Source organism: Mytilus edulis, chromosome 3, assembly GCF_963676685.1.
Source record: "Mytilus edulis chromosome 3, xbMytEdul2.2, whole genome shotgun sequence".
Classification (NCBI taxonomy): domain Eukaryota; kingdom Metazoa; phylum Mollusca; class Bivalvia; order Mytilida; family Mytilidae; genus Mytilus; species Mytilus edulis.
The window spans coordinates 93,789,816-93,800,247 of record NC_092346.1 but is presented as its reverse complement, the minus strand read 5'-3'; the positions used below and the strand labels follow the sequence as shown (position 1 = coordinate 93,800,247).

The 10,432-nt window shown below is 31.2% G+C and overlaps 1 long non-coding RNA gene across 1 annotated transcript; it reads left to right on the top strand.

Moving 5' to 3' along the window:
* Nucleotides 1–1,304: 1,304 nt before the first annotated feature.
* On the top strand, nt 1,305–7,920 carry LOC139514989 (uncharacterized). Its single transcript, XR_011662788.1, has 3 exons — nt 1,305–1,419; nt 6,536–6,562; nt 7,830–7,920. It is a non-coding gene; the product is annotated as an uncharacterized lncRNA (long non-coding RNA).
* The last annotated feature ends 2,512 nt before the right edge of the window (nt 7,921–10,432 follow it).

Genomic DNA, 10,432 nt, shown 5'->3' with positions numbered 1-10,432 from the left:
GTCTATTTTTTTATATTCAAATACGGCGATAGTTATACTATAATTATTAAATAAAGGTAACAGTAGTATACCGCTGTTCAAAACTCATAAATCCATGGACAAAAAACAAAATCGGGGTAACAAACCAAAACCGAGCGAAACAAATAAAATAGCATTTTAAAAAAATCTTTTGCAATTAAAGCTAACGACAGATACATAGACAATATCTGTTAAGTGTCTTTAAATATCAGCTGTATTTGTACGAGGCTAGGAAACAAAAAGCTCGCATACACCTGGTTTCCTAGCTGATATTTAAAGACACTAAACAGTTATTGTCTTTATCCTGCAATTAATTCTGAATATTTCTTGTGTTTTGAAAGACACAAAAACTAACATATTTAGCATTTTGTTTTCGATTTTTAATCCCTTGAGGCTCTCGTAGTAATATCAAAATCCCATATTAAGCTGAAGACGGGTTCACAAAAAAAGAAACTCGAATGGTCAACAATAATACATCGTTCAAGGTGAATTATTATCTATTTTAACATAAAACGTATTTCAACAGTAAAAACAAATAACAAAATATTGTCAAATTTGAAACAGAAAAGTACGAGTCGTTCGTGCTACGCTTCATACTTGACATTTACTAAACATGCATGGTGAAATTGACATGGTTGATTTTGTAACACAATCATACACATTCAAGTTTTGAAATCGACAATTGTCATCGTCATTGGAATGAAACTGGAATACACATTTGAGGTCAACATTGTTATTTCATTGTATTATTTCTATTTTATTTAACAAATAAAAACAATTGGCACTTTTTTTACATTTTAATTCATCTCTTAGTTAAGTTATCTAATACCGTTAAGTTGTGGAATTTATCTTCAAAAAATTGTTTGATAAATAGGATGAACGTAAAGCCTCTAATAGAACCACAGGACAAACTCCCAGAGGGGATGTAGAAACCGGACATACTTATCGTGGTTATACAGAGAGAGGAACGTCTCCAACAATGCCAAGGGCTAGTTTAGACATGGTAATTAAAACTGTTATCAACCAAATCATATTGCAATTTTTAATGGGTTTTTTTTAAATGTTTGCATTCCAAATTTGTTGTTTTAGCCGTATCTGATGTTTCTTCAAGACACATTTGAGGTCAACATTGTTATCCATTGTATTATTTCTAAAAAAAATTAACAAATAAAAACAATTGGCACTTTTTTTAAATTTTAATTCATCTCTTAGTTAAGTTATCTTATACCGTTAAGTTGTGGAATTTATCTTCAAAAATTGTTTGATAAATAGGATGAACGTAAATCCTCTAATAGAACCACAGGACATACTGTCAGAGGGGATGAAAGAACAAGACATACTAATAGTGGTTATACAGAGAGAGGAACGTCTCCAACAATGCCAAGGGATAGTTTAGACATGGTAATTAAAACTGTCATTAACCAAATCATATTTCAATTTTTAAGATATTTGCAATTATACGTAACGACAGATACATTTTGATTCTGTCACTTTACTTGCTATGCATTTATCAGAAAATGTGTTCAAACTACTTTATCTATCAAACAATTGTGTTTAACCGAACATAGTCATCTAAAGATAAGCATATCTGCGACATATAAAATAATTATACATGTATTATGTGTTTTGTGATTATGGGAGAAGACGGTAAATAATATAATAATGTTATTTATACGTAACGAGTAACAGTTTATACAAAAAGATAAAACGCATTTTCATTATTTAAGGATAGAATTTTTGTGCCAAAAAATGTTAAATGTCCAGATGTTACATATAAATAACGGTGAACACTTTATAGTCTTCACCGAAATCAATGAAGTATTACCAACTTTTTGGTCGTTCATAACAATCTATAACTTCGGTTAATTCAGAATGCACCAATTTCAAATTCCCGCTATGCTAATATATACATTTTATTCTTAAATTAATGGTTAAATTCAGGAATTTCAAAATGGTCTTCCCATTGCCTGAAGTTGAAATATAACTAGATTGAGAAATAAATGATATGATATGAGTGGTTTAAAATCGTCTAATTATGTATATAAAAAAGAAGATGTGGTATGCGTACTTATGAGACAACTCTCAACAAGGGACCATACGGCTTTCAACAATATGTAAGGTTCATACCGCATAGTCAGCTTTGAAAGGCCCCGAAATGACAAATAATGAACAATTCAAACGAGAAAACTAACGGCCTAATTTATGTACAAAAAATGAGCGAAAAACAAATTTGGAACACACCAACAACCGACAATCACTGATTAACAAGCTCTTGACGTTGGAAAGGCACATATATACAGAATGTGCCGGGATCCCAACCCTCCCTAACCTGGGACCGGGAAGTAACAGTTTGTGTTTGTCAACGAATTGGTTTTGTGATAATAAATAAAACTTAACTTGCAAATCAGACATGAGAGGGTAGAAGAGGTTGTGTTAGGACACGATATACATTTAGATGTCAATAAAATATCATTTAAAGATGTTCTGTTCCACCAGTGAAGCTTTCTGTCTAAAACAATATTTTAAATGTATTTATGAGCTGTTAGATTAAAGTTTCCTTGTGATGCTTCTTTTGACACAACCTGACCCTTATTCTTTTGCCCACCCATAAATCTTAAGAACCGACCTTTGAAAAACTGGAGTCCCGTCCTCCAAAACAATTGGGTTTCTTCACCATATCTCATAAATGTCGTACTCTTAGGCAAGCTAAACCATCTTACTACATCCAAGAACAATAAAAAAGCTATATTTTCAATTGGAAACCGTTTCTCGTTCACCAATCTATGAAAACACATGAATTCTTCTAGCTTATTCGAATCTTTAAGAGCTTGAATTACACTTTGGGGTAATGCTACAAGTTCGTCATAAGTTTCTGTATCACTATCAGCAGTGATATTCTCGGGTGTTTCTGTCTCGCCAGTTAAATTAAATTCAGACATTTCATTTTCAACCTCTTGACCGTCCCAGTTTTTCGGTTAACGTTCATCTCCTTGCGCACTTGTATCATTATTAAATCTTATTATTTTATTGTAAAGGCTTTCATTGGGTGCACTGCTGCATTTGGAAACATGAATGGTTTCATTTACATCATTGATAGTTATAAGCCGTTCTTGTTCTCTACATACTTCAGGAATTAAACGAAAAAATTTCAAGGTTGTCGCCTCCCCAGCTTTCTTTCGTACCTTTATCACAAGGTTTGAATGTTCAATTATCCCATGTTCTATGCTTGATGTGAAGGTGTCAAGCTTACATTCACAGTATAGACAGGAAAAGTATGAACTATCCATTACATTTAGACCTGAAAAGCATCACAGTAAATAAGAAATCCCCAATACATCCATTTTATTAAAAACATATGTATAATATGATTTTTTTGTAAGTTGCAAAAATAAACGCGATTAACATGTCCAGGAACGTCAATGTTACCTTTGAATTTTATTCTTAATACATAATTCCGCAGTAGATATTTTGTTACACACTGAAAGCTAAAATATTTCAAGAAATAGGCGAGAAACGGGATTGCACATGATGCGAATTAAAGTGAATTGCCTACACACCGTTCAGTTTATATCAAATTATTTCCTATTCACCGTACACACCCGCGGCTGTCCACCGTACACAAAAACTTTTTTTCACACTTGTTTTTTTACCCAAACTGATTAATGGAATGAGCTATCTAAGATAGGTTTATGATTGGTAACTATCACTTTTGCACTGTATTAGCTTTCATTCAGATATACCATGTAAATGGCTCGACAACTGCATTGAAATTAAAAATTCCTGTTAACCTTCACAACTATTTGAGCAAGTAAAAGTTTATTATTCATATTAGAATATTAGAATATAAAATTTGTCTAAAATTTGATAAATAGGAAGGAATCGATGCGAAAATTATTTGGGAGCAGGAATTTCAGATGTTGAGAAATGTACACTATATGTAGATAAAACAAAACAAAGATTTTTTACCGTGTCAGGTCAAAATTGATGATGCTCCGCTTGCTTAGTACCTATATCTGGTGTACTGATGATACACGGTGGGTTTAGTAAGGATATGCTACGGTTGTTTGATCCTTGATCAAATTTTAGACATGTTCAAAAATTGTCAAGGATATATTACTTGAATTATTTCACTTGACTGGGAGGAGTTTAACCCGTTCGCTCATTATAGACCAGTCTATCAATAAACAGATGTTTGGGGATTTTATCAATGAAGTGTCCAGTTATGGCCATTGATCCGTTTAAAATATGTAAAATTTATATGTGTATTCGCAAAATAGATCATGAGACACAGCCATCGCTTTTTCTTGAAAAGTGGACGGTTTTAAACACGGCTTGATATTCTAACATTTTGAAATTTGTTCTTAGCCGTTGAACGTTCTCAAATATCCGTTACATTACGTTCAGCGTCTGTTTTATCTTTCGACGACCGTACTGTGCGGTGGAACAGTTTAAATATGTTCAAAATTTGAACGGGGGTCCAACGATCGAAGTGTCTATTGAACGTCCTCGATAGGCATCCGTTTTTATGGTATTCGTCCGTTCTGTTTCCGTTTTGTATCCGTTAATTGTCCAAGCTACATCCGTTACAGGTCCGGTAGACCAATTTGCCAACTTATTTCTACTGGACGTTAAACAGATAAAACAGATGGTGAACAAATGTGAAACGGACATGACCGCAAAAAGTAAAATCACAAAAATACTGAACTCAGAGGAAAATCAATTCGGAAAGTCAAAACACGGCAAAATCAAATAACAAAACGCATCAAAAAGATATGGACAAGAACTGTCATATTCCTGACTTGGTACAGGCATTTTCATATATAGAAAATGGTGGATTAAACCTGGTTCTATAGCGCTATTTTGTTACCCACTCACTTTATTGACAGTCAAAGATACAGTTGGATATTCGCGTCGCGTTCTTTATATTTGTTCATTTCACCAAAGAACTCCGAACGAATAGCATGTTTGTCAACGGAAAATAATACTCATTCGTTCGGCGTCCGTTAGAGCTATCCGGTAAGGCGTACTACAGCTTTAGACAATAAGATATGATAACACAACTAACAAATTGGGAAATATGATATTTGTAACTCGTTTTTTTACGTTTTCCGGTACGATGTGATCAGGCATGATTAAATGATATGTATTCGTGTTAGTAAAATTCTGATCGTTCTTTCAAGAACTATTGATTTTCTTTCATTAGTTGAAACAGGAGATACGATAAAATGATGATTGATTGACCAATAGCGAGGTTCTGGTTTATTTAACTTTAAAGTTTTTTTCGGCTGTTTATTTTTATTACAAAATACATTCGAGGGGGTACTTTATCATTAAATGATTTCAGCGAGTTAATCGAAGAAAAAAATAAAAACGGCGTAGGGATGCAAGTTATGAAGATGGAGAGGGAGAAAGTTGAAACTACACACTGACAGGGGTTGATTCTCAACAAAACCAGCAAAAAAGCAAAGATTAGACGAAAACCAAACCCTCCTCAATAGCTTTTGAATAACATATTGAAAAAATCTACTTTTATAAGGTAAAATAGTGACCATGGAGACAGGCATTTAATTTTCATATCAGAAAACAACAAATAGTGATTATTACAATAATAACTAAGTTAATAACATTTCAAAAACTGTTTTCTGAATTCTAAATGCTAAATTCTGAAATATAAATGCGCTTTGTCGGCTTTTGTATCTTCTAGGATAACCTAGTAATTGATTTTTGGAACTCATATATAGGTGACCTTCTGTTGTTTTCTGTTCTTTGGTCGGGTTGTTGTCGGGTTGTTGTCTCTTTAACACATTGCCCATTTCCATTCTCAATTAATTTTATATGGAATAAAAATCTGCAACTCAATTTTGTTAAAATTACATTGATGTAACGGGGGAAATTATATGGTCTCCATTCCGTATCTTTGTTCTTTGCGTTCTCACTTCTTGTTAATGCTCTCTCTTTTTAATACACAACAAATTTTATTCTAAAACGTAATATATATTTCGCAATCGAAATATTGGAGGGATAGTTACTGAGAATTCACGGTTATTTTATTGCACCTAATAATATTATTTTTATTAATTTAAAAAATAGAATTTGCTAATTTGCTTGGTCTATATATTTCTTTGTTACTATTTGATGGGTTTTTTTTTTTTTGGTGATTAAGATAATAAAATAATGTTGACTGCTTTATTGTTGACATTTTTACCTATTATTTAGCTTTAAACCAGGTTTTATTCACATTTCTACATAAGAAAAAGCCCGTACCAAGTCAGGGATATTCAATATGATAGTTGTTATCCATTCGTTTGATATATTAGAGCTTTTGATTTCGCCATTTGATTAGGAAATTTCTGTTGTGATTTTACTTTTTTCTAGAATGTTGAAAAGTATGATATAATTACCAAATGCGCCGGACACCAAAGTCACATCAAGATTTTAAAACCTTTTCTTTTTCTTTTGTATGTAAACCAATATGCAGATTTTTATTTTTGTTATTTGTTATTTCTTTTTTTTTTAGATGAAGGAGAAAAGGCAACGTATAAATGTAAGATAGACATGTGATTTTAGAAAAAAAATTTTGTTAATATTTGTACCTTTTTAACATTTCTTCATTGGTGTGAGAAAAAGACTTCTCATCACTAGAGAAACAATTTGACGAAATTTAGTTGTGACGTAAAATTTTCTTGGTTTCTTCTGAATTATCATATTGTAACGTAATAAAAACATGTCCTTGCCTGATGACATCTCATAAAAAGAACACAACTTTCTTAAAATTTTATAAAAGAGGGACACATTAGAGAAACATATTCCACCACTATAACTCATGTATTACAATATTATTCTTTTCTCAACAGTTATAATTTTTAATTATTTAAAAAGCTTAACAATGTTGCAGTGGTGGAATCTATATGTATATAAAGTTGAATAAATATAATTTCATCAGTTGCAATAGCATTTATTCGAAATGGTATATTAAAATTCAATTAATTTAAACTGAAAATTTGTCCTACAATTGTGATTTGATAGCAATTTAAATAAGTACACAGTATAAAAACAGTCATGCTTAAAAGAAACTAACATGGAAAGTTATGAAGAAAAAAAGGTATAATATTATTCATAAAGAATGTTCAAAATTAAATGTTTGAAAGCCAATATTCCATATTCCTAAAACTTTGAAAACAATCTAGATCCGTTTAGATCTATAAATAAAGGTTTGCTTTACAGGACATATTACACCTAGGATCATCGTAGACCAACTACTTTTTTGTTACCGTAAACTTCCCGGATAAATCCTTTTCATAGAATTTTACCTTTTAATCCTATGAAAAATTAGAAACAATCTCGCTGCATTAAAATTCCATGGGTGACCTTCTGCTGTTGTGTGTTCTATGGTCGGGATATTTTCTCTTTGGCACATTTCCCATTTCCATTATCAATTTTACTTTTTAGTAGATCAACATCAAAAGTAAACATAAAAGTGAAAAGAAAGAAAAATCTGTTTTTAATTTGTATTTGTTAACAATTCTGAAAACTCTATTTCACAAGAATGATCCTGAAATAAAATTTCACAATCATACCATATTTTTCATAATACATTTACAAAATCTTTCAATCCTAATTTTTATATATATTTATGTTCAATTTTGTTTATCTTTGAAAGTAAATCTCAGAATTTATTGATCACGAACATGCAAAACATATTGTATTAAATTAAACGTAAAGGTGATTTCTGTTATGAGCATAATGATTCTCTCAAAATTGGATCAAACCGTTTTACAATTTCATTATTTTTGTTTTTCCTTTGATTTCAGAAGTGCATTATGCTAACATTGATTTCTGCGTTAATCGTTGGATGTATATGCGGTGCTGTGGCGTGGTTAATTAAAAATAAATATTTCTTAGGTAAGATAACTTATCACCGTACAACATGCAAAATTGTCGATCTGTCTATGCAAGTGGGGGGAAGGGGTAGTTGCGAAAGATACAAGAGGGACAGTCAACCTCAAAGAAAATAAACTGACAACGCTATGGCAGAGTAAATACTCTAGCTTGGATATCTTTTCTATATCACTAGACTTTATAATGCAAATGTTTCAATATAATGAAATTGTATATTCTGTAAGTTGTGATATTCAGTAAACATTATTTGAACTGATCATGACACATTCTTTGTATTAAACTATGTTTCAATCCTGTGAAGTTCACTTTCTATCCAATGTGCGAGTGGTATCCTTTTTTTTTCTCGCCTGCGACAAATATCAAAATGTGGGCCATCATGTTATATAATTTTATACTTTGTATGAAGATGACTAACGTTACGGGCTTTCCTTCTGTCACTGCTTGAGAGAAAAATCAGTACCCAAACTGCACTGTCAGCCTAAAAGAACCCGATATGACAAATAAAAAACAATTTGTTTGAGAAACCTAACAGCCATATTTAAGTTCAAAACAGTAAACGAAAATAGTCTGCTATATATATTATGAAGGTTCAGAATTCAAAGCAGATTGTAAATTTGTTGTTTTAGGTTCACTGAAATATTGTATTTGTCATCGTCGTAGTATATCTAACCTATTTATTTTTCTACCAACAATATATCTTGGGCTGATGATAGAAATTCTAGAACTCTAGAAATTCCATACTATTGAACGTTTTATTTGGATGTGGTAGTTGTTCTCTTTTTTTGTCATATGGACAATTGTATCTGCAGTGTTTTTAAAATGCAGAAATTGTTAATAATTTATGCTTTTCATCACAAATGCTAACACCATTCCAGATTCGAAGGATCCTCCTCTTACTATTATGACTGACTATCCCTCTAGTCCAGGTAAGGTTTTAAAAAATAAATCATGTGTTTCATATATATAAATAGTTCAGTTAACTCATATCAAACAAACAAACAAAACAATTAATTGATAAATGTTTATACATTGGTATTGGTAAGATGCAAAGTATCACTTATGGAAAAAAAAACTAGGTAATTTATTGCTATGTTGTAAACGTATGGAGGCAAATATTTCATTCAAATTTGACGGGAAAATAAAATGTTGTATGTGCTATTTCATGTCATACATCAATTTGTGTAATGTTTGATGTAATGATCTGCCCATAATAAATGTGTAAGCTATTTCAGTATGAGTCAAAATAACTGTTAAGAATTATTGAAAATGTAATTTACTTTAGTCCCAGATTAAAAACAAAAGGTTGCATCATTTGATATGCTGTAGAATGGTCATTTGCCTTGTGTTTACTTATTCTCTATAAACGAAGGCAACAGTAGTGTAACGCTGTTCAATAAACATAAATCGATTCAGCGAAAACAGATCCGGATCATAAACCAAATTTGAAGAGAAATACAACACCTATAAAAGGAAAACAACTGAACAACAGAAACAATGAACTGCAACAAAAACAAACACCAAACGAAAAAAAAAAACGGACTACGTGATACATGTAACAACTGATACTCGGGTTCTTATCATACAATTTGCTTTTATACAAGATATGATTTTTTGCATTAATGGTTATCAAAGTCTCTCAAATGTATTTTATGATAGCATTATACTTAACCCCTAACGGGAGAGATTTTGCTAGTTTTTCATATGAAGACCAAATCAGTTTAATTGAAGTTTCGATTTGGCATGTCAGAAATTACTAGTATTCCTTTGTTTATCAATGAATCATTGTCAATTTAAAATTAGCAAAATAACATAATGTTTAAGTACAGAGCCACGTCATATGTATAAAAAAAACTCTAACAGGCTTATAGACATAACACATTAGCAAAAATTAAAGACAAAGACAAAAATGAAAAACATATCATACAACAACTATACTATGACTGGATGTGTAAGTACAGAGGCACGTCACATGTATCAAAGAAACACAAAAAGGCATATTGACAAACCACGTCATCAAAAATAAAAGAAAAGAATATAATTTTTCAGAACTATCACACAATGAGGGATAAATAAATACAAACCCACGTCTTAAAATTTAAGACGTTATTAAAACGATTATCATTATTAATATTATGGTTGATTGTAAATAATCAAAACCAAGTGTCTAGATGATTGTAAAGACGTAGGATAATCGGATTGTCAGTTGGCCAACATTCATAGAAACACAAGTAAAAAATGATATTTTACTAAAACAAAAATAAACAAAATCAAACAAAACTAAACATAATTATAACATGCAAATGAATACAAATAAACAAAGTAAACAACTGAAATGTTAGTAAGTATAAATTGAAACTAATCAGAAAAATGTCTCATCACATCTGCTATCATTCACTCTGTTTGCGGTCAAGATCTAGGACGTCGCTTGGAACGAACATCAAATACTTTCAGATTGAATTATTCTAAACCTTTACTTTATTAAACTTTTCACTATTTAATATTGACTTGTGTACAC